At 39.1% G+C, this 21,737-nt stretch overlaps 1 protein-coding gene across 5 annotated transcripts in view; it reads right to left on the bottom strand.

Moving 5' to 3' along the window:
• FANCC (FA complementation group C) overlaps nt 1–21,737 on the bottom strand; it is a 222,828-nt gene that overhangs the window by 182,867 nt on the left and 18,224 nt on the right. The window contains exon 1 of one of the 5 annotated variants that reach the window (XM_016206651.2): nt 13,731–14,402. The exons of the other annotated variants lie outside the window; for them this stretch is intronic. The gene's annotated coding sequence lies outside the window, so the exon portion shown is untranslated. Of the gene's footprint in view, nt 1–13,730; nt 14,403–21,737 lie in introns of those variants that run through there. 5 annotated transcript variants of the gene reach the window in all.

Genomic DNA, 21,737 nt, shown 5'->3' with positions numbered 1-21,737 from the left:
CCTAGGGCAAGGGAAACAAAGGAGAAAATAACCAAATGGGACTACATCAAAATAAAAAGGTTCTGTACAGCAAAAAACCATCCACAAAATGAAAAGGGAGCCCACTGTATGGGAGAACATATTTGCCAATGATACATCTAATAAGGACTAATATCCAAAATATATATAACTTAACAAAAGGAAGACAAACAATCCAGTTAAAAAATAGGCAAAGGACCTAAATAGACACTTCTCCAAAGTGGACACACAGATGGCCAAGAGACATATCATCAGATACTGCAAATTAAAACAATGAGGTATCACCTCACACCTGTCAGAATATCTACCATCAACAAATCAACAAGTGACAAGTGCTGGGGAGAAGAAAAGGAAACCCTGGTACACTCCCTGGTGGGAATGCAGACTGATGCAGTCACTGTGGAAAACAGTATGGAGTTTTCTCAAAAAATTAAAAATGGAACTCTGTTTTGACCCAGTGATCACATTTCCAAGAATATATCCTAAAAAAACTGAAACACCAATCAGAAAGAATATATTCACCTCTATGTTCATAGCAGCACAATCTACAACAGCAAAGATCTGGAAACAGCCCAAGTACCCACCAGTAGATGAATAGATAAAAAAGCTGTGGTACATTTGCACCATGGAATACTATGCAGCTGGAAAAAAGGAGGACCTTTACCCTTAGAGATAACATATAAGGGCCTGGAGAATGTTATGCTAAGTGAAATAAGCCAGTCAGAGGAAAAGCAAGTATCACATGATCTCACTCATATGTGGAATCTAATGAACAAAAAAAACTGATGAACAAAATAGATCCAGAGACATAAAAGCATGGAACAGACTGATGAATCTCAGAGGGAAGTCAGGGATGGATGGGTGGGTGGGAAAAGATTAACCAAAGAACTTATGCATATATGCATAACCCATGGACACAGACAATAGTGTGGTGAAGGCCTGGGGCGGGGAGCAGGTTCGGGTAGAAGGGGTTAAAAATGGGACATCTATAATACTTTCAATAATAAAGATAAATTTAAAAAAAATAAAAATAAAATAATATTTTTTTTAAAAAGCTTGGAAGTATTTATGCCCTTTTACCCATTAATCCACTTCTAGGAATTTAGTCTGAGGAAATAACCAGAGATGTACACAATGACTGACATAAAAGGATATTCACTGCATATTTACAATAGTAAAACACTGCTAATGATCTAAATCTCTAACAGGAATTAATTAAACAATTTGTAATAGAGCTATATAAAGGAACACAATCAACCACTACTCTCATTTTAGAAAAAATGATTTAGTGACATGAAAAAATGATGCGTTAGACTGCTAAATTTAAGACTATAAAACACTATGTACAATATGATTGCAATTTTCTTTTATACACACAAATATATACACATACAACAAAAAAATGGAAAGCTAAACACCACATTAACTCTGTGTACTGCTACTTTTTATTTTCTTAATTATATATTTTCCCATTATGTTTCAAATTTCTTATGATAATAGTGTATTATTTTTATAATGCAGTGGTCTTCGTGATTTACACCCTAAACACCTATTCCACCTATGTCAACCAGGGTAAATTCAAACCACTTGTCCGTGTGACTACATTCTAACCAAATGTTACAAGGAGACATCTGGAAAGGGAGCTTCCCGAAAAGGTTTCCTTGTTCCTAAGAAGGAAAGTAGGAGAGGTGTTTCTTTCTTCTGAATATGATTACATCATTCAATACACATTTATTTGAACACCTACTAGGTAGTTCTTAAGCCATCTCTAAATATGGAGATCATGTTTGATTATTTCTAGGAGTCCTAAAATAATAACCTCAGCAGTTAAATACAAAAATCTTAATTATCCATCTTCCACTTTGTTCTTGACAGGTAAGAGAATTTGTTGGATAAACGGCAGTACTGTTTAAGAAAACAAAAGAAACAAACGTGTAGGAATGAAAAAGCTAGGTTACACAATACAAAATATGACAAGACAAGGCAGCTTCAAACCATCACTGCTATAACACATTATGGACAATATTAGAAAAGACAAGAGGAATATGAAAGTCTGGAAGGAAGGTTAAGAGTTCTGTGATCAAATGCTAACTTTAAGGCTGTGGAATATATGAATCTTCCATTTCCATGCACCTAAGAATATACTAAACCTAACAGAAGTTGCTGAAATCACAGAGGAATTTTAATTGCCAAATGGAAATCTTTTTCAAAAGCAGTTACACAATCCCCTTTTAAAACAGCATCCTAAAATTGGGATGCCCTGGGAGCTAGCCACCATTAAGAATTACTGTACAGCTTTGTAAGACATAATACCCTCAGGGATCACTGGGGTATGGATAGTTCCTTGCCCCTACACTAAATGGCCCCAAGTGGCTCTATGGTTTTTATTTGACATTTACTGGCTCACGTTTTAACCTGGAAAAATGCTAAGAAAACAGAAATCATCCATAGTTACTTGTATTTTTCAAAAATGTATTTTTCAAAGGTAACGTGGACACATTATAAATCACCTTAAACACTAAACAATTCACTCCTCATTCATTTCTATAAAAACACATCAACTATACAAAGGTTATTAGAGAAAGCAAATAGTTTCCTCCTCAAGAGGCTTTCTCAATCTACTGAAATTAAAATTATGATGATGATGATAAAATAATAATTATTATTATAGCAGCTAACACTTATACAGTGCTCATTCTATGCCAAGGACAATTATAACAGCTTTAGAAGTATCTCAATCTCCACAACCCCATTTTATAGATGAGGCAACGAGGCAAAGGATGGTTAAATATCTTGCCCAAGGTCACACATCATGAGAGCCAGAGCTAGTAACTGAGAAACACATCCCATGCTCCTCCACCTCACAAATCACTGATGATATGTCCCAAGAGGAAATGAAGGTGGAATATAAAGAGTAACTTGTTTGTTTTTATCTATCAAAAGCAAATTTTTCAGGAATCCCAACCTAAAATCTTTGGCTTATTTCCTTAAGGAAGAACCATCACTTTATTCTGAGCATTTGCATTCCTCAATTGTGTCCACATTGCTTAATTCTTCTCTAAAGACTCTAACAAGCCAATCCCATGCCACATCATCAGTGTCAACAGTCTCGTTCTAAAATCCTCAGTGGGCCTTTCCAACTGTCAGAGAAAATCTCCCTGTCTGCTGTTTCTATTTACACATCCCAGTTTACCCACCCTAACTTCTGTGGGGAAACCACAGGCAATGACTGCCTCTGCCAAAGGGTAAAGGAAGCGAAATGTTTTCCACACAGTTAAAAGATTTCCATTTGTCAGATCAATCTGATGCTGCTGGATGAACTGAACACTTCCATCTGACCACCTTACCACCCACTATTTAATATAAAACTGCATAATTTCCAAAACAGAAACCATTCAAATTGCCTTCAAAAAGTTAAACTAGAATTTAAGGCAGACAGAGCTGCATATCTACAATATACACTTTTTGCCAAATATAAATTTATTTCTATTTTCCTTATCATATAAAAATTCAAGACAGCCCTGGCCAGCATGGCTCAGTGGTTAGAGCATCAGCCTGCCCACCAGAGGGTCTTGGGTTTGATTCCGGTCAAGGGCATGTACCTGGGGTGCAGGTATGATCCCAACCCCCGGTGGGGGAGGCAATCAATCGATGTGTCTCTCTCACATCAATGTTTCCCTCTCTCTCTCTCCTCTATCTCTCCCCCTTTCCACTCCCTCTAAAGATTAATGGGAAAAATATTCTCACTCCTCAGATAGGATTAAAAACAAAATTTAAGACAGATATCCAAGATAATGGATTTTTATATTCCCTTGTCATATAAAAAGTCAAGATATATATCCAAGATAAATATTCCAGATAAGATTTTCTTTATACCACTGCTATACAGTAGTAAAATCAGGTTTTCCAGTTGATAAGGTTCCCCCATTTTTCCAAATTCAATTCATAATCTCTTTCACGAGCTCTAACATTTCTCAGCTGCACAGAATCATTTCTCAGTTACTAAAAATCTATGTATTAGAAGAGGTTTATATGACATAAAAGTAAAATTTTGGCATTTAATATTAATGAATGGAATAAAGAATTATTTCTTTTACTCTAAGAACATTCTTGCTTTCTCCAAAACATAGGCTAATGTTTCAGCAAGAAAGAATAATTTGTAAAGTAGGGTTTTATTTACAATTTCACAGTCCAAGTTGAGCATGTCTTTTTTATATAAGATCTGTCTTTGCTAAGACCATATATAGGAGAAAACTCAACTTTCCATGGCTAGTGTAATAACTATTTGTTCTAGCAGATCTTAAATAGTTATAAATAAGATGTCGATGTATTTTATTTATCTGCCCACATACTTGAAACCCACTGGACAATTTCAAGGCAGCACTGATATAAACTACCCCGGCAAGTTGTACTCTCATGCTGGTATCTGCGGTTTTGTGTTCTGCGTAAATTTCCTTTTACACGTTCTCAGAGCAGGTAATAGTTACAGCAGGGACTAGAGCAGTATACCCATAGTCACAGCAGCATAATTCACAGCAGCCAAAAGGTGGAAATAACCCAAATGTCCATCAACAGACAACAGACACACAAAGTGTGGTATATACATACAATGAAATATTATTCAGTGGTTAAAAGGAATATTACCCATGTTGACACATACTACAACATGAATGAAACTTGAGGACATTAGGCTAAGTGAAATAAGCCAAATACAAAAGAACAAATATTGTATGCTTCCACTTACATGCAGTACTCAGAACAGTGAAATTCCTAGAGACAGAAAGAACGGTGATTGTCAGGGGCTGGGGGAAGGGGTAATGGAGCGTTATGTCTAATGGGAAGAGAACTTCAGTTGGGAACATGAAAATGTTTCTGGAAATGGATGGTGGTGATGGTGACAAAACAATGTGAATATACTTAATGCCTCTGAACTGTACACTTAAAAATGATTACAATGGTAACTTTTATGGTTATGTATATTTTACCCCAATAAAAAAATGTTTTTAACTAATGAGTTAGGTGTCCATCTTAAGAAGGGGGGGAGGGGAGAATAAAAAAATAGCATAAGGGAAGAAGTACTAGATTACTACTCTGAAGAAAAGTTCAAAATCCTGTTATGAATCTCTATGTTATAAATTAAATCATTCCTAAATATAAAAGACATATAAAAAACATGTTGAGATCTTTGTCAATACCACTAAAGTATATTATGGAGTAAAATATAACTAAAAGATTTAATTGACTCTATCAGACTTTAATAGTTATAATAATCAAAATCATTTGTAAATCTAGTGATACAAAAGAAAATAATAAGTGCTGGCAATTGTACAGAATTGGAACCCTCAGGCATTGCTGGTGAGGATATACAATGGTGTAGCCACTGTGGAAAAGTTTAGCGGTTCCTCAAAAAGTTAAACATATGACCCAGCAATTCTACTCCTAGGTATAGACACCCAAGACAATCGAAAATAGGTATTCAAACAAAAACTTAGACACATATGTTCATAACAGCATGATTCATTATAGCCAAAAAGTGGAAGTAACCCAAATATCCACCAACTGATGAATGGATAAAACATGGTATATCTCATATATAAACACAAAACCAGCTCAAACTGGCTTTATCCTGTTTCTAACAACATACTGATTGGGTTTTTCAGGGACAACAGAACAAAACTGTTCAGTCACGCAGGCAAGGCACATGCAGAGGAGAGAATTTTGACCTTCAATATCACCTTAAACCAAAGTTTAATAAGCACCCCTCTTACTACCCCCTACAGCAGAACCAAAAATCTGACGCTTGACCAGAACTCGATCACTGTAATCCTTTCAGAAGCAAAATGTGCCTCATCCAGGAAGATCCACTGCTGAAGCCCTCCAACTGAAATCCAACCCACCAGTGCTTCTGCATACTAACCCATTCTTCCCTAACCCCTTAAATTCTACCCCAAACCCTTGATTAGGGAGACAGATTTGAGCCTTGCCTCCCGTCTCCTTGCCGGCAAACCTCACAATAAAGCCTTTTCTTTCCTGAAAAGCCAATGTCACAGTATTGGCTTCTATGCATGTCAGGCAGGGAGCACTTGCTTGGTAACATATACAATGGAATATTATTTAAGCACAGAAAGTAATGAAATACTGATACATGATACAATATGGCTGAACCTCGGAACCATGGTAAGGAAAAGCAGTCAGACACAAAAAACCACACACTGTATGATTCCATTTATATAAAATATCAGAATAGGTAAATCCATAGGAACAGAAGCAGATTAAAGGCTGCCAGGATAAGGGTGGAGGGTAAGGAGGAAAGGAAAGGGGGAGATGGGGAGTGACTGCTTAATGAGTAAGGGGTTTCTTTCTGGGGTAATGAAAATGTTCTGGAATTAGTGATAATAGTTGTACAAGAATGTGAATGCACTTAATACGAATGAACTAATAAACCTCAAAATAATTAAAATGGTGATTTATGTTGTGTGAATTTTGCTTCAATAAATAAAATCAACTCAATATTATATTACTTTATTACCACAGAAGCATGGATCATCTATTTACTGAACTCAGAAGTACCGAAGTGACTCTAAATGACTAATGACAATGTCCCACATCACTAGGCATGCCTTATAGTTGCACCCAAGATGCAATGTATGAAAGAGCAGGTCCTTCTGACCTCCTGGTGACTATCAGAAATAAGATCAGGAATGAAACAGGTAGCAGAAAAAGACATGTTTCACCAAATATGAAAACTTTGAAGGAGGAAATCAAAGAAAGTGGTAGATGCTTTCTTAAAGGATACATAATAATTATATTTTCCCTTTCTAGTTTTTTATAAATTTCCTTTACATGAGACTAACGAGAGATTTACTGCTTAGCTATTCTTAAGGCTACAATTCAACTACACATCTCAAGTGATGAACAAGTCAATGAGCAACTTGTAATTATTAGACCACTTCACTGGAGTTAGGAACATCACACACAGCTGGTTCATCTTCTTCCTCACTGTCTCTGTCTCCATCATCTGTGTGGAGCACATTTCCAGTCTATAATATCTTCACCTTCTAGAACTCAAGAGGAAACCTGTGCCTAGCACTGTGACTGGTTGGTGCTTTACATTAACTTTGTGTTACACAAAGAATAGCACGCCCTAAAATTATAGAATCAAACTTTACTCACACTAAAGATTATTTTAGAAATTGACTACTACCTTCAATACTTGAGTTTGGAACACTGAAACAGGTTCACCAACTTGATGACTATCATGGATTCATTCACACGTTAGTTCACAACTACAATTTAATTAGACATTCTAGTCCTTAATGTATCCAAAGCTTTACTATTTACATCAAGAACAAACATTTTCTTAGATCTTAACATTTTCTCTTCTCTTTCAATAACAAAGCTAGCAGTTGGCTTTTTTTATAAAGCCATTAAAAATGTTTTACATCTTCATGAAAACTACTGAGGAAGCTCTGCTGATGGGTAGACTCGGGTAAGAGGCAGACCCGGGTAAGTTAGGCTTAGTTGCTGGGTCAATGCTTCATGCCCCCAAACCTGCCTCATGGTACCTATACTCAAATGTGAGTCTCAGCAAAACTACAAATACTACATATCAGAGATTTTTTTAAGATCACCTGCTAACAGTTAACACTGCATGTTAAATCTGAAAATATTGAGTCTACTAATAATAATATATTAAAACCCCTCTATATCACTTTCCAATTTAAAACGGCATAAGAATCATGAAATAGACACACAAATTTAATGTATTAGGAGACCTCACTGCTGGGAAAATAGCAAAGAGACAGAGGCCCCAAATGCCATGTTTTTGGATGACAAAGAAGATTTTTGGTAAAGTGAAAAAGATAACATAAATGAAAAGAAACACACTCTTTTTTTACTGCTCCTTTAGATACCATATCAAATCCATACCTTTGTTAAGACATTTGTCTTATCCAAATGTAATTCATTTGGATTTTCCAGTAGGGTTTTAGTAAAGTATAAATTATGAAAATTACATATCCTTAGTGGATTACAATATTTTAAGCATATTAACTTCCTCTGATAGATATAAAAGTATTCAAGGAAATAACAGTTCCAGACAATACTTTTTATTTAGTAAAAGTAAATATCCATTCTAAAAGGCAGGCAAGTAGAGGCTAAGTGCTTAAAAAAGGGCAAGGAGAACTTCTAGTCAGAATTTGGGTGTTAAAGATAGAAAGCAGAAAAAATGAAGGTAGGGTATATTGAGTTAGCTAAACAGGCACAGGTCATGTGTTGGGACAAGACTGGGCTGGCTTTCAGCTGCAGTATGAACCAAAATAATGAACATCAAACGTGAACACTGGCATTCACAGTCAAGACAATCACAACTGGACTGGGGCAGGCTAGCTCTCATCCACAGAATACCTAATGGTATGTTATGTCTTTTCAAAATTGTAATTAGGTTCAAGGCAACTTATGGCTTCAGTGGTTTCATGAGTGGACAAATATCTCATGACTTGAGTCGATCCTCGTGAAAAAACTCCTAAAATCCCTTTCATTTCAAATGGTAAAATTAGTCATAGTCACTGAACTTAAAACATAAACTAAAGCTGCAGTGTGAGAAGTGTTCTTTGGTACAGGAGACTCAATAGAGCACCTAACCCAGACTTGGAGTGTCAAGGAAAGTTTCTAGGGACAGAGACCTGAACCATATGTGAGGGTTCCTCAAGTGAACAGTAGGCAGAATGTTCCAGGTAGGGGGAAGAGCATGTGCAAAAGACTGAGGCAAGAGAACCCGTCAGCAGACAAAACATAGACTAACAAAAGGCAACTGTTTTAGAATCTTGCAAAAAATCAAGAATTACTCCCTTCTCTAGGTGAGGCCTATATTGATTTCTTATTAATAATGAGGACAAACATTTTAGGGCATCTTGAGAGAGACACCAGCTAAAGTGCTCTATTGGTACTTTTATATTTGACCTCACCATTTTTATTCCTCCTCTAGTGATATTCCTTCCTTCATTCCTTCCTTCCTTTTCTTCGCAAGACTTTCAGGAGTCCTACTCTCTTAGGGGCCCATAAAGTCCACATCTGATAGCAAACCTCTGTTGGCGTGTTTGGGCAACTGCTTCAGATGGAGCAGATGCTAACTGTTTATTACCTCTTCTGGAGAAAAAGACCAAGTCGTGATAACATCCAATCACCTCCATTACTTCAGATAGCCTTTCTATAGTTTGCAATAAAACATTAAAACAACATCAAACATAACACCTACATAGAGATTTAGCAAAGAAATGTGCCAACTACTACAACTACCTTCTGTAATGTATATAATATATCTTTAGGAAGAGGGGTGCACAGATCTGATAGGGGTTAATTAATGACAAACAGACCACAATAAAGTTTCTTGCTTCTTATAAAAAAAAAAAAAAAAAGTCATGAACAATAAGTGTTAGGGGGACTTCAGGCTATAAAAGTAAATTTGACCAAGGCTGTCAGTTTGCTCAGGCAAGCAGCACATAGATTTGAAGGGACTTATAAGATGAGGTAAGGATTGGATTTTATTCTAAGAGCAATGAGAAACTATTGGAGAACTTCTATCACAAAAGTGATGCAACCAGATTTGTTTTTTAGAAAAATCATACAGAGCCCTGGCCAGGTGGCTCAGTTGGTTGGAGCGCTGTCCCATACACCAAAAGGTTGTGGGTTCAATTCCCAGTAAGGGCACACACCTAGGTTGAGAGTGTGATCCCTGGTCAGCACATGTACAGGAGGGAACCAATTGATATTTCTCTCTCACATTGATGTTACCCTCTCTCTTCCCCTCCCCCTCTCTAAAATCAGGATTTAAAAAAAAAAAAAGAATTACAAAGAAGTAGTGTAGATAATAGACTAGAAGGGGAAACAGGAAGACCATACCATAAGATGGAAGACCATCTTCTAGTAATTGAGGCCTAGTCCAGTAACCTAAAGGGACAGAGAAAAGTGGTAGATACCAGACATATGTAAGAGGTAGAGGTCACAGTACTTAGTGTCTGAACACAGCCAAAAGGAGCAGGGAAGAATTAGGGTGGTGCTCAGGTTGCTGATTAGGGAGCTAGGTACATGGTACCACCATGTACTAAAAGAGGAAACAAAGGGGTAAGGGAATACATAGAAGGATGAATTCCGTTTAGGACATGTTGAATAAAAGATAACAGTATAGCCCTGTTTGTCACCAACAGAAGCATCTCTGTATACTCAAAACTCATCTCCTTCTTAAAGTCCTTCCAGTTTCACCATTTACAGCATATGGAGCATCCAAGTGAAAATGTGCAATGAGCAATGAGCTATGTGAGTATGAGGGCGAGGAGACAGATCGAGCAGAACCATCAACACACAGAGGTAATTAAACCCACGGCAACGAATTCGAGAACTCAGGGAGGACGAGAAAATGGAGAAGGAACGGGCCAATGACAGGAGGAACGTGAGAGCAGTAGGGGGGTTAACTGACCTGCGGACATTAAATTGACAAAAAGAGGAGGGGAGGGAGGTTAATCATGACACTAGTTAGGTCAAGGGAATGAAGTCTTATACCCAGAAGGACTCATACTGGGCCTCCTGGGGACAAGCAGCAGACCTGTGGTAGGCAACAGGGCGAGCACCCACCCACTCTGCCCTGGGCTGCAATTTTAGTTTCAGTCTGCCACCTTTTCCAGAACTACAGTCATCCAAAGTAAATAAACTGTCAGTAAAAACGAACTGGCAAAATCACTGTTGTCCTAGTTTTCTTTTACTGAGTAGATTCAAAACTGATACCATCTGTGCAGTCAAGCAATGACTGCTACTTAAATACAAGAATCATGCTTGTACCACCAAGGCAATCCAAAAGCTGTACCAGGGCAGCACAGGCACAGTGCTATCAGATGCAGTTTCGAGGGCTGTAAGACACAATGATTCCACATTTTGGTTGCAGGCTTTAAAAATACTACAGTATATGTGGTTTTGAGTAAGATCCTAATTGTACACATGTCATAGACTAGGTTTTTTTCTATTCATATGCTGACAAGAAAAAATTATAATTTTAGTCTGAGCTTACAGTCACACACGATTTACCCTATTTTAACTTGATTTTAACCTTAAAGAGTACCCCTTTTTTTTAATCCTCACCCGATGATATGTTTTTACTGACTTTTTTTTAGAGATAAAGGAAGGGGGAGGGGGGGGGAGGGAGGGAGGGAGGGAGGAAGGGAGGGAGGGAGGGAGGGAGGGGCATCTGTGTGAGAAAGAAACATTGACTGGTTGTCTCCTGTACACACCCCGACTGGGAATCAAACCCGAAACCTTTCGATGTACAGGACAATGCTCCAACCGAGTCACACTGGCCAGGGTGAGAGTACTCTTGCAAGGCAACAAAAATGTACAGGATTGAGGTCAATTACTAAGCAGTTTCTAAAATCTACTGAATTTTTAACTGGTCAATATCAAAATCCCTATAATTTATAATGAGCAATAATAAAACTTGAAATTTTTCCAGTTTCAAATAGGATTTCCATAAAGATAAAAAATACTTTAGGAAATTCTGATTCATCTGTATATCCCTTTAAGTGCTTCATTAACAATTATTCTATTGCTAATAAGTATAATAAATACACACATTCAGACCACATTTTAGTAAAAAGCTGTCTAATTCAGTACTGAAATTGTTATCTGTATTTAATTTTCTTCTGGAAACAAAGTCTTGTTTTCTCAACCCCAGAATAGGTTCCATCTCTTAGTCAATACTTAACCTTCCTTCCTTCAAATAGAACTTACTAACAGTGTAGCCCTGTTTATTGTCAAAGTAAACATCTCTGTATAATCTAAACTTATCTTCTGAAAGTCTCTCCATTTATATCTTTCCTTCATTCACAATGTATGTGTCCTTGACATCACAGTTCTTACAGTCATGTTGTTTTCACCTTTGCTGGAATATTTTCCTGCACTTTCTACATGTGCTGGTTCTTTCTCCCACAATGTGGCCTATCTCCTGGGAAGTGGGGACTTATCAGTCATCTTTTTGTAAGGCTCTGCACACAAAAGCCACTTGATTTAAGTGTCTGGCTGATTCTGTGGTCTCCCAAACACAAGGAATCAAAAAGGAATTAGGTTCCTTAATATCCTGTTTTATATTAACAATTAACAGGTGGCATATTTATCTCCACCATTCTTACCTCACCTCACCTTCCTGTCCCTGTCCAATGAAAAACTAGATCATTTACATTCAAACAGAAGGAAAATCTCATTAGCATAAGGCTGATTAAGAAAAAAGGAAGAAGTCTGAGAAATCACAAACAGGATGAAGATAAGAAAAAAGGATCAAAATGACTAAAAGAAAAATTTAAGAGAACGATAATAAAAGGGAATAAGACAGGTAATAATAAGGCAATAATGTCAGACAATCACCAAGAAAAAAAGCCTGCAGAAAACAAATTCAATGTCTTGCTTAACTTGAGCACTAAACCACAGATCACAGGACAACTGACAACTTTTAAATACCAGTCCAGGGATGTGTGGTTATCCCACCCTGGTACTTGTTACGCCAAATATAACTGCTGACTTGGGGTGCTCCTGAATCAATGAAAAGGACCACCATTATTTCCATTCCCTGCCAAGACACACATCAGTGGCTGGGGACTAGAGGGAGAACCAGTGGCAGATACCACAGCAGCAGGCCAATGGCTGCATAAGACAAGCCTGGTCTTAAGGCTAAAATGAAATGAAATGAAAAGAAATCAAGACAAGGGAGGATGAGAAGAACAGCGCCTCAGAGCGGGCAGGTCCTTCCTATCGTCAGGGCAGAGCAAACATCTGGGATTATTTTTACTGAACACCAAATTGAAGACTTTGTTGCTCTCTTGCAATTATTTGTTAGTAAGACCACACAAAGAAAAATTAGACCTATAGGCTCAAATGAGGAGTGGTTAAAGTCAGTATAGATAACCATTAAAAAAAAACCATTAATAACCATTTAATAACGATTAAAAAAAACACCATGCTCTTTAAATTAACAGAGCAGTTAATTGCACAAAGAATACTCCTGACTTGGAGAGATGTTCATCCTAAATTCTTAAATCAAATGAGGAACCTGCAGACAAACATCTATAATAGCCTGATAACATTTTTGTTAAAATATGTCTGTATAAGCACAAGAAAAATCTTTAAATTCCAAAATAAATGCTGGTATTGTGAATTTTTCCTTTTTTAAAATTTTTTTCTATGTTTTCAATAAAATCAAAATTAAAATAACGACCCTTTAAAATAAAAGAAAAAATGTTCCCTTCCAGGTCATTCAGTCTTTACCCTGAATTAAATGTGTATGGAACTTACAAAGAACCCCTTTCACACAGAACATAGCTTTGACAGAGCTGCTCTCACCCAGTGGGGTGAAGGGGCCAAGCCCAGCTGCATTAGGGTGGAAAAAAACACAATCTGTGAACACCAATGGAAAGGTTTGAATCCAGCATCTCTATTCAGTGGTTCAGCGACCCAGAGCAAATTATATGAAATTTCTGAATACAGCCTTTACTCGGCTTCGGGAGTGGAATACCTCACAGGGTTGCTCTGAGGATTCTCGAGAACAGTGCCCATATATGATGACACAGATTGGTGGCTGGGTTATCAAGGACCTTTCTGACCAATATGATTCTTTTTCTTATCTCAGGAGACAATCTTTTCCAGATAATGCCAGATTGTTTGCCATTTACACTGACCTCCCCTTGGCCTGTGATTCAGACCCATCCATGCTCAGCAGAGCAGCCCAATTCCTGATGCTTCCTTCAAAAGCGTCTGTATTTACCACCTCCAGGAAACAGCAGAGAAAACAGCTGGCAGTTGGGAAGCAGGTGTCAGAGAACAAACCTGTGGTATTCAAGCCCTCTGTCCTGTGAACATATAAGAAAGCCCAGTAGTGGTAGAAACCATCTTTTCTAAAGGCACACAGTGTAGAAGCATGCATAACCAAATGAAGAGCGTGATAACCTCGGACATTTTACACTTCAGCAGAGTTTCAACTGTAATTTAACTGTTATTCATTTTTTTACTGTTACTATTTTAAAACCTTTAAGGATGTCCATCAAAAATTTTAGTACTCATGCCTTAAGCCTGGAAAAGTTCAGAACCAATGAAAGAGAAAAAAAAATAGTGAGAGGTGTAAGTCAACTATCTATAAAAGTGTAAGACTCCCTGCAATGATGTCAATATTCTATCTATATATATGTTGTCCAGTATCATAGCCACTAGCCACAGGTGGCTACTGAACACATGAAATGTGGCTAGTACAACTGACTGAATTTATTTTATTTAAATTTACATAGTTAAATATGGTATTGAGTATGATATTGGATGGCACAGATCTAGAACCTTGGGTTAATGGATTGTGCTAAATTAAAAAAAAACAAACAAAAAAAAACACCGAAAAACAAAACAACTATAAATCCAGCACTGTATTAATACTCTCTTATTCCTTATAAAGTTCACCTTGAAAAAGTTGAGGTCCTAGTCTGGTCTGCTCAGGCTGCCATAACAAAAAAACATACACTGGGTGGCTTATACAACACACATTTATTTTCTCACAGTTTTATAACCTGGAAAGCCCAAGATCAAGTTTCTGGACTATTGGTTCCTGGTGAGGATCCTTTGCCTGGCTTGTGGTCATCATCTCTCTGTGTGCTCACAGCACCTCTTCTTTGTACACATGCACAGAGAAAAAGATCTCTCTTCCTCTTTTTTTTTTTTTTTTTAATTCTCACCAGCAGATTTTTTTTCCATTGCTTTTCAGAGAGTGGAAAGGAGAGAGAGAGAGAAACATTGATGTGAGAGACACATAGACTGGTTACCTCCCACACACACCCTGACCAGGGCTGGAGATCAAGCCTGCAACCGAGGTGTTTGCCGTTGGCCAGAATCGAACCCAGGACCCTTCAGTCCATGGCCCAATGCTCCAACCACTGAGCCAAACCAGCTAGGGCTCTCTTCCTCTTCTTATAAGGCCACCATCCATATCCAGTTAGGACTCCCACCCTTACGATCTCATTTAAGCTTAATTACCTCTCTAAAGGCTCTATCTCCAAATACATTAGGCTTCAACATATGAATTTATGGGAGGGAGGCGGTGACACAAAATTCAGTCCATAGCACAACTCTCCACTCTCCCTCCCATGTCTAGATTTCTTATCATGAGTTCCAGTGTTCCATGGACTACACTTCTCGCCCTTAATTTATAAACTTCTGGAAGCTAAATTTTCTGCCTAGTCTTAACACACCACCAGTTTACACCTGAGTGAGGCGTTAACCCTGCCTTCAGACGCCCCTGAAATTTACCAAGATTAAACTTAGCTTTGGCCCTCAAAATGACTTCTTACCTCCTAAAATTATAGTGCAGAAAAGAGTTAACACAGCAAGCCTGACACTGCTCTCCTTAGGAAGGACAGCTTGTAAGGTTGGCCCTTGACTAGATCTGGGAACTTGGATACTAGGAGAATTCCACCTCCCTAACTGCTAACAAGGACTTACTGTGCCTAAACTGTTTGTGCAAACAATGTGATTTATGCTGAACATCTGCTTTCCTTCTGAGGGTCTGGAATTCTGGTACCTTCTAAGCAGAAAATGACTACGTGACCAGCCCCCAATAAAATTCTTGGGCACTGAATCTCTAATAAGCTTCCTTGATAGATGACACTTCACACATGTTGTCAAGATTCTGCTAGAGAAACTGAGTGTGTCCTGTGTAACTCCACAGAGAAAGGACTCTTAAGCTTGTGCCTGGTTTCCACCAGACTTCATCCCATGAACCTTTTCCCTTTGCTGATTTTGCATTGTAGCCTTTCTCTGTAATAAATCATAATCATGAGGACAACTATATGCTGAACTCTGTGAGTCTTCTTAGAGAATTATCAAACCCAAGGGTGGTCTTGAGGACCCCAAAATATCAATCAATACACTTTTTAAATTCACATCATCCCTAGTAAAAGAACCCTGTATTCCTATATTTTAATCTTCCCAGGTTCCATTCCAACCCATAATTCTCCCAGTCCTGGCCTTAGCCAGTCCACTGTCCACATTATCACAATCACTCAGGCTAAGATAACCATCAAATCTCTCCCTATATGTCAAAGATTCTATAACTGGGGTGAATATTCTCCAAGAGATAGAGAGCATGTTTTTAATATAAAAAATGTTTCCTAAATCTTTCAGTAAAAATAATGTTTCCATGCTTAGCTTCATTTTATCTAAACTTTCTGCAAGGACAGAAGCTACAGAGCACTCTAATCTGCCTAGAAGTTTCTTCTTCTAAATACCCTTAAATACTTCCTATCATCTCACTTTCCATGGACCATTCTATTCACTTCCATAACTTTAGCTTCTACCTGTGGCTACTAAATCTTTAACTTAGTCCAGTCACCTGTCCTAAGCCCTAGAATCTTACCTCCAACCACCTACAGAACAAGTACATCTATGGACCTTACCAATCAACACTTAGATTGATCTTCTTTTTCAGAGGAAGGGAGAGAGAGGGAGAGGGAGAGAGGGATCAAACCTGTAATCTAAGTTTGTACCTGACCAGGAATGGAACATGCAACACTTAAGTGCATCGGATGATTCTCTAACCAACTAAGCCACACTGGCCAGGGCTAGAGTGATGTTCTTTTTGAGATTTTTGTTCAAAAGATCATCTAGATATATTTGCTTTACAATTGAACTGACTCTGATTACTATATCATAGCAATCCAAAGTTATAGAAGACTATTTGAATCCTTTCCCTAACATGCCTTTTTGGTATTCCAGCCTAAACTGTTCCTACTTGGTAGTTCACTACTGTAGTAGAGCTTGCTGCAGTACTATGCACTGAGCAGCCATTTAATGTTCATTCAATATATTAATATCATTAATCATCTATCAGACCTGCAGCAAACAGAATGGAGTAGCATGCTGGTAAGACATGGCTGCATTTAGAAATGTCACTATTGGTAATCTCACTTTATTAGTTATGTAAGAATCAAACCATTTTTCAAAAAATGGTTTGAAATAGCCAGCTACCCATTTTAGGGCGAAAATATAGAGGGATGAAAAGTTTAAACTATAGAATTAGAAGAAAAAAAGGGGTGGGTATTTCAAAAATGTCCACATAAAGATGGAAAAATGAACACATGCTTTCACTCCTTCCTAAAACCTCACTAAAATGATGATAAAATGAATTTAATTTTCTTGTAAGGTGTAAACTTAGAGGATGAGAATAGAAAAGGAGAAAACAGCAATAGAATTTCACAAGCTGGAAAGGAGACAGACAAGCGGTAACTGAGTTAATAGTCTGGAGAAAACTGAATCTCAGAAGGACAATGGAAAAGCGAAAACCAGCCCATTTTCCATCCCATCTTACATCACTGGACCCCCAACCAAGATCAGGAAATTAGGACATCTGGAAATAGGGATGAAGGAGGACCTAAAATTAGGTCAATTGGTTTAAATAAAGTCTATGTAAGAGGCAGTTAGATCCCCAAAGCTCCATTCCAAATCCTGGCAGCCCAGCCCCCAACCTGACCAAACAGAAGTGGTTTATTCTCTGGAAATAATAAAACAGAGGGTCTTATTTGGACCAGGAATCAACACACACAATTGAGAGTAGAGATACAGTTCCACAAATGAGGGGGTTGGGGGAGTGGTCAGGGGTTAGATAAAAATGTGTAAACTAGAATACTGAATGCTGAAACACCTCTACCCCCAGAGTTTTCAAACCTACTCAGGCCCTAGAACAACGACAGTCTGACTTATAGATGACAAGCAACTCTGATAAGCCAAAGAGTAAAGATCTAAAGGTACTGACATGAGAGGGTTCCCCACATTCAGCCAACCAAATCTTTTTAATGGGAATTTAAAAATCAGTTAAGTGTCTCCCGTGTATGTGAGCTTTGGTCAGCTTTTGAGTTCTTTGTTGTAAATATAAGGAGACAACCAAGGACTGATCACCAGACATCTGAGAAAAACCTCTAACATACACAAAATATACAGATAAAAGCAACACAGAATTCACGTGACATTTCTTAAAAAGCTGTAACATTAATATCTTTACAGCAGAGAGAAAATACTATATCCATGACAAAAAAGAATATTAACAAAAGAAATTCAAAGAATAGTCTTGGAAATTAAAACTATAATAGCAGAAATTTTCAACAGAAAAGAAAGAATTTAAAGTTGAAAAATATCTCAAAAGTGGGAGAGGAAACAAGATGGCAGCGTCAGTAACAGCTGCACCCGCAGCCTCCCGCAACCACATCAAAATTACAACTAAAATAGAGAACCACCATCACTCAGAGCCTCCTGAAATCTGGCTGCACAGAGCCCCACAACCAGGGAACTGAAGAAGCACTGAGACCGGTACGAGGGGTGGAGACCTGCGCGGATCGGGGCTGAATCGCAGAGACACTGCCACAGGCCCACACCCTGTGGCATGGGTTAAACCCGGGAGGGCATCTCGGCGGCGGAGGTTTCCCGGAGGGGCAAGGAGTCCCAGCCCTACATCAGGCCTCCAGCCCAGGGCTCCAGGGCCAGGAAGAGAAGTCCCCACAACTTAGGGCTGTGAAAACCAGCGGGACTGTCGCTGAGGTTCGCAGAGGCTGTGGGAACCCCAGGCTTTCCTCTCAAAGGGCCCAAGCACGGACTCACTCGGAGGCTCCCTCTGAGCCCAGCGCAGGGCAGCAGCCTGAAAGGACCTGGAACACTCAGGGGGGGGGGAACTAACCTGCCTGAAATCAGGCGAGAGCTGGAGGGGCGGCTTTCTCACAGACAGAAGAGCTGGCAGAGGCCATGGCTCTTAGGTGAGTCCTCCCCGGACACAGCCCGCAGACAGGCGCCATATTTGAATCTCCAGCACCTGACTCACACCTTTGGCCCCGCCCCGTGATTCCTGGAGGCCCCGCCCCTCCCCACCTGCAGCTCATCCAAGCCAATTCCAGTAGCTTTTCTGTGCAAGTGGCCTCTTGAGCCTTATGCTTAGGACTTCCCTAAAATCGCTCAAGCAGCAGCATGCCCCATACGGCTTGATAAGTGGTGCCAGGCCTGGGAGTAGTGGCAGCCTACACTGGTCCATAAATTGGCCTCTCCTGGACACCTCCAAGCCCAGCACAAGTAGCAGCCAACTACGGTTTGCTGTGTAGCTCATGCTGGGTGGCCCTGGGCAAGGCCTGGCACAGGCTGACTTTGCACCTCCTGGGAGGCCCCACAGACAGTGCAGCTGGTGGTCAGACTCGACCACACTGGATTACAGCCCTACCACATCCACAAGTGACACACTCAAGGGGCGCACTTGGTGAACACCAAAGCTCCACTGAAGTAAATCCTGCTCCATAGGGGTGTCTCTAGCACAGCAGCTCTTTGGCTGTAGTTGAAGCTGATCCTCAAAGCCAATTGGCCTGGGGATCAATTCCTCCGAGTGATGCCAACAGCAACCAAGGCTCAACTACAACAGGTCAGAGCACACAGCCCAGACCGGGGAGCACCTAGAAGGCCCAGCTCAAGTGACTAGGGAGGTTGAGCCACTGGACCCTACAGGACACCTACTACACAAAGTCACTCTACAAATTACAGGAGACATAGCAGCTCTAACTAATATATAGAAACAAACACCTGGAAGCCGCCAAAATGTGGAGGCAAAGAAACATGTCACAAAGGAAACAGCAGAAGAAATCTCTAGAAGAGGAACTAAATGAAATAGATCCAAGCAAGCTAACAGATACGGAGTTCAGAAGTTTGTAAGTATGCTCAAGCATATTAGTAAGACTATTACTACAACAACTGAGAAAATCAATGACATAATAAAGTACCTATTTGAAATGAAGGCTACACGAACTGAAATGAAGAATAATTTACAGGGAATCCACAGTAGAGTAGAGGATGCTGAGAATCAAATCAGCAATTTGGAACATGAGGAAACAAAAAACACCCAACCAGAAGAGCAAAAAGAAAAAGGACTCCAGAAATATGAAGATAGTATAAGGAGCCTCTGGCACAACTTGAAGCAGCCCAACATTTGTATTATTATTGGGGTGCCAAAAGGGGAAGAAAGAGAGCAAGAAATTGAAAACCTATTTGAAAAAATAATGACAGAAAACTTCCCTACCTGGGGAAAGAAGTAGACTTACAAGTCCAGGAAGCACAGAGGGTCCCAAGCAAGAGAAACCCAAAGAGGCCCACAGCAAGACCCATCATAATTAAAATTCCAAAGATTAAAGACAAAGAGAGAATCTTAAAAGCAGCAAGAGAAAAGCAATTAGTTACCTACAAGGGAGTACCCATTCTACTCTCAGCTGATTTCTCAACAGAAACTTTGCAGGCCAGAAGGGAGTGGCAATAAATATTCAAAGTGATGAAAAACATGGAACTACAACCAAGATTGCTCTACCCAGCAAAGCTATCATTTAGAATTGAAGGTCACATAAAGAGTTTCACAGATAAGAGAAAGCTAAAGGAGTTCATCACCACCAGACCAGCACTACAGGAAATGTCGAAGGGTCTTCTTTAAGAAGCTGCTAATGAACAAAAGAATCTGATGAACTAAATAGATCCAGAGACACTAACACATGCAACAGATGATCATATTTCAGAGGAAAGAGGGAAGGGGAGTGGACGGTGGGAAGAGATTAACGAAAAAAGTTACAGGCATATATGCATAACCCATGGACACAGTCAATAACGGGGTGAAGGCCTGGGGAGGGGGTGGGAGCAAGGTGGAGGGGGTCAATTGAGGGGAAAAAGTGGGACACCTGTAATACTTTCAACAATAAAGATAAATTTTTTTAAAAAAATCTCAAAAGTGCCCTGGCTGGTGTGGCTCAGTGGTTGGGCTATCAGCCTGGGCACCAAAGGATCTCGGGCTCAATTCCCAGTCAAGGGCATGTCCCTGGTTTGAAGATTTGATCCCTGACCAGTCTGGGTGCATGCAGGAAGCAACTAATCAATGTGTGTCTCTCACATCAATGTTTCTCTCTCGCTCGCTCTCCCCTCCCTCTCCCCGCTCCCTCCCTCCTTTCCACTTTCTCTAAAAATCAATGAAAAAAATGTTCTCAGGTGAGGATTAACAAAAATATATAGATAGATGATAGATAGATAGATATAGATATATAGATATAGATATAGATATATAGATATAGATATAGATATCTTAAGTAAAAAGACAATGTGATGGAAAATAGGAAAAAGAAAAGAAAATCAGAGGATCAGTCTTGGAGGGCAAATTCCAAATAAAGACACTCCAAAGAAAATGGAGGGAAGGGTATAATCCCAAAAATTTCCTTAGAACTAAAAGACAAGAGTTTCTATATTGGAAGGGCTAACCAAGTGCCCAACACAGTGGGTGAAAAGAGATCCACACCATAGCACATCATAAAATTGTAAAAACACTGGAAGGTCAAAAGGAATGGAACAATGCTTTTTCCAACCTGGAATTCTATATCCAGACAAACTACCAATCAAATGTGACCCAAAAACAATTTATATCCCACACACCATTTTAAAAAGATACTAGAGAATGTGCACCACCCAAACCAGGCAGTGAGCAAAGAAAGAGGTAGTAAACAAGACACAATATCAGGGAATAAGGAGAGTATCAGAGACAAGGAGAGTGGATGATAAAGAGGGAAAAACCTAGGATGGTTGTAAAAAGTTTTGAAACAGGAAAGGAAGGGGCTATTTATACCTGCCCAGATTTCCTTCTCAAAATTTAAATT

This window comes from Miniopterus natalensis, chromosome 12 (assembly GCF_054644295.1).
Source record: "Miniopterus natalensis isolate mMinNat1 chromosome 12, mMinNat1.hap1, whole genome shotgun sequence".
NCBI classification, from domain to species: domain Eukaryota; kingdom Metazoa; phylum Chordata; class Mammalia; order Chiroptera; family Miniopteridae; genus Miniopterus; species Miniopterus natalensis.
The sequence above is the reverse complement of the archived record's forward strand: the minus strand, read 5'-3'. Positions and strand labels throughout refer to the sequence as shown.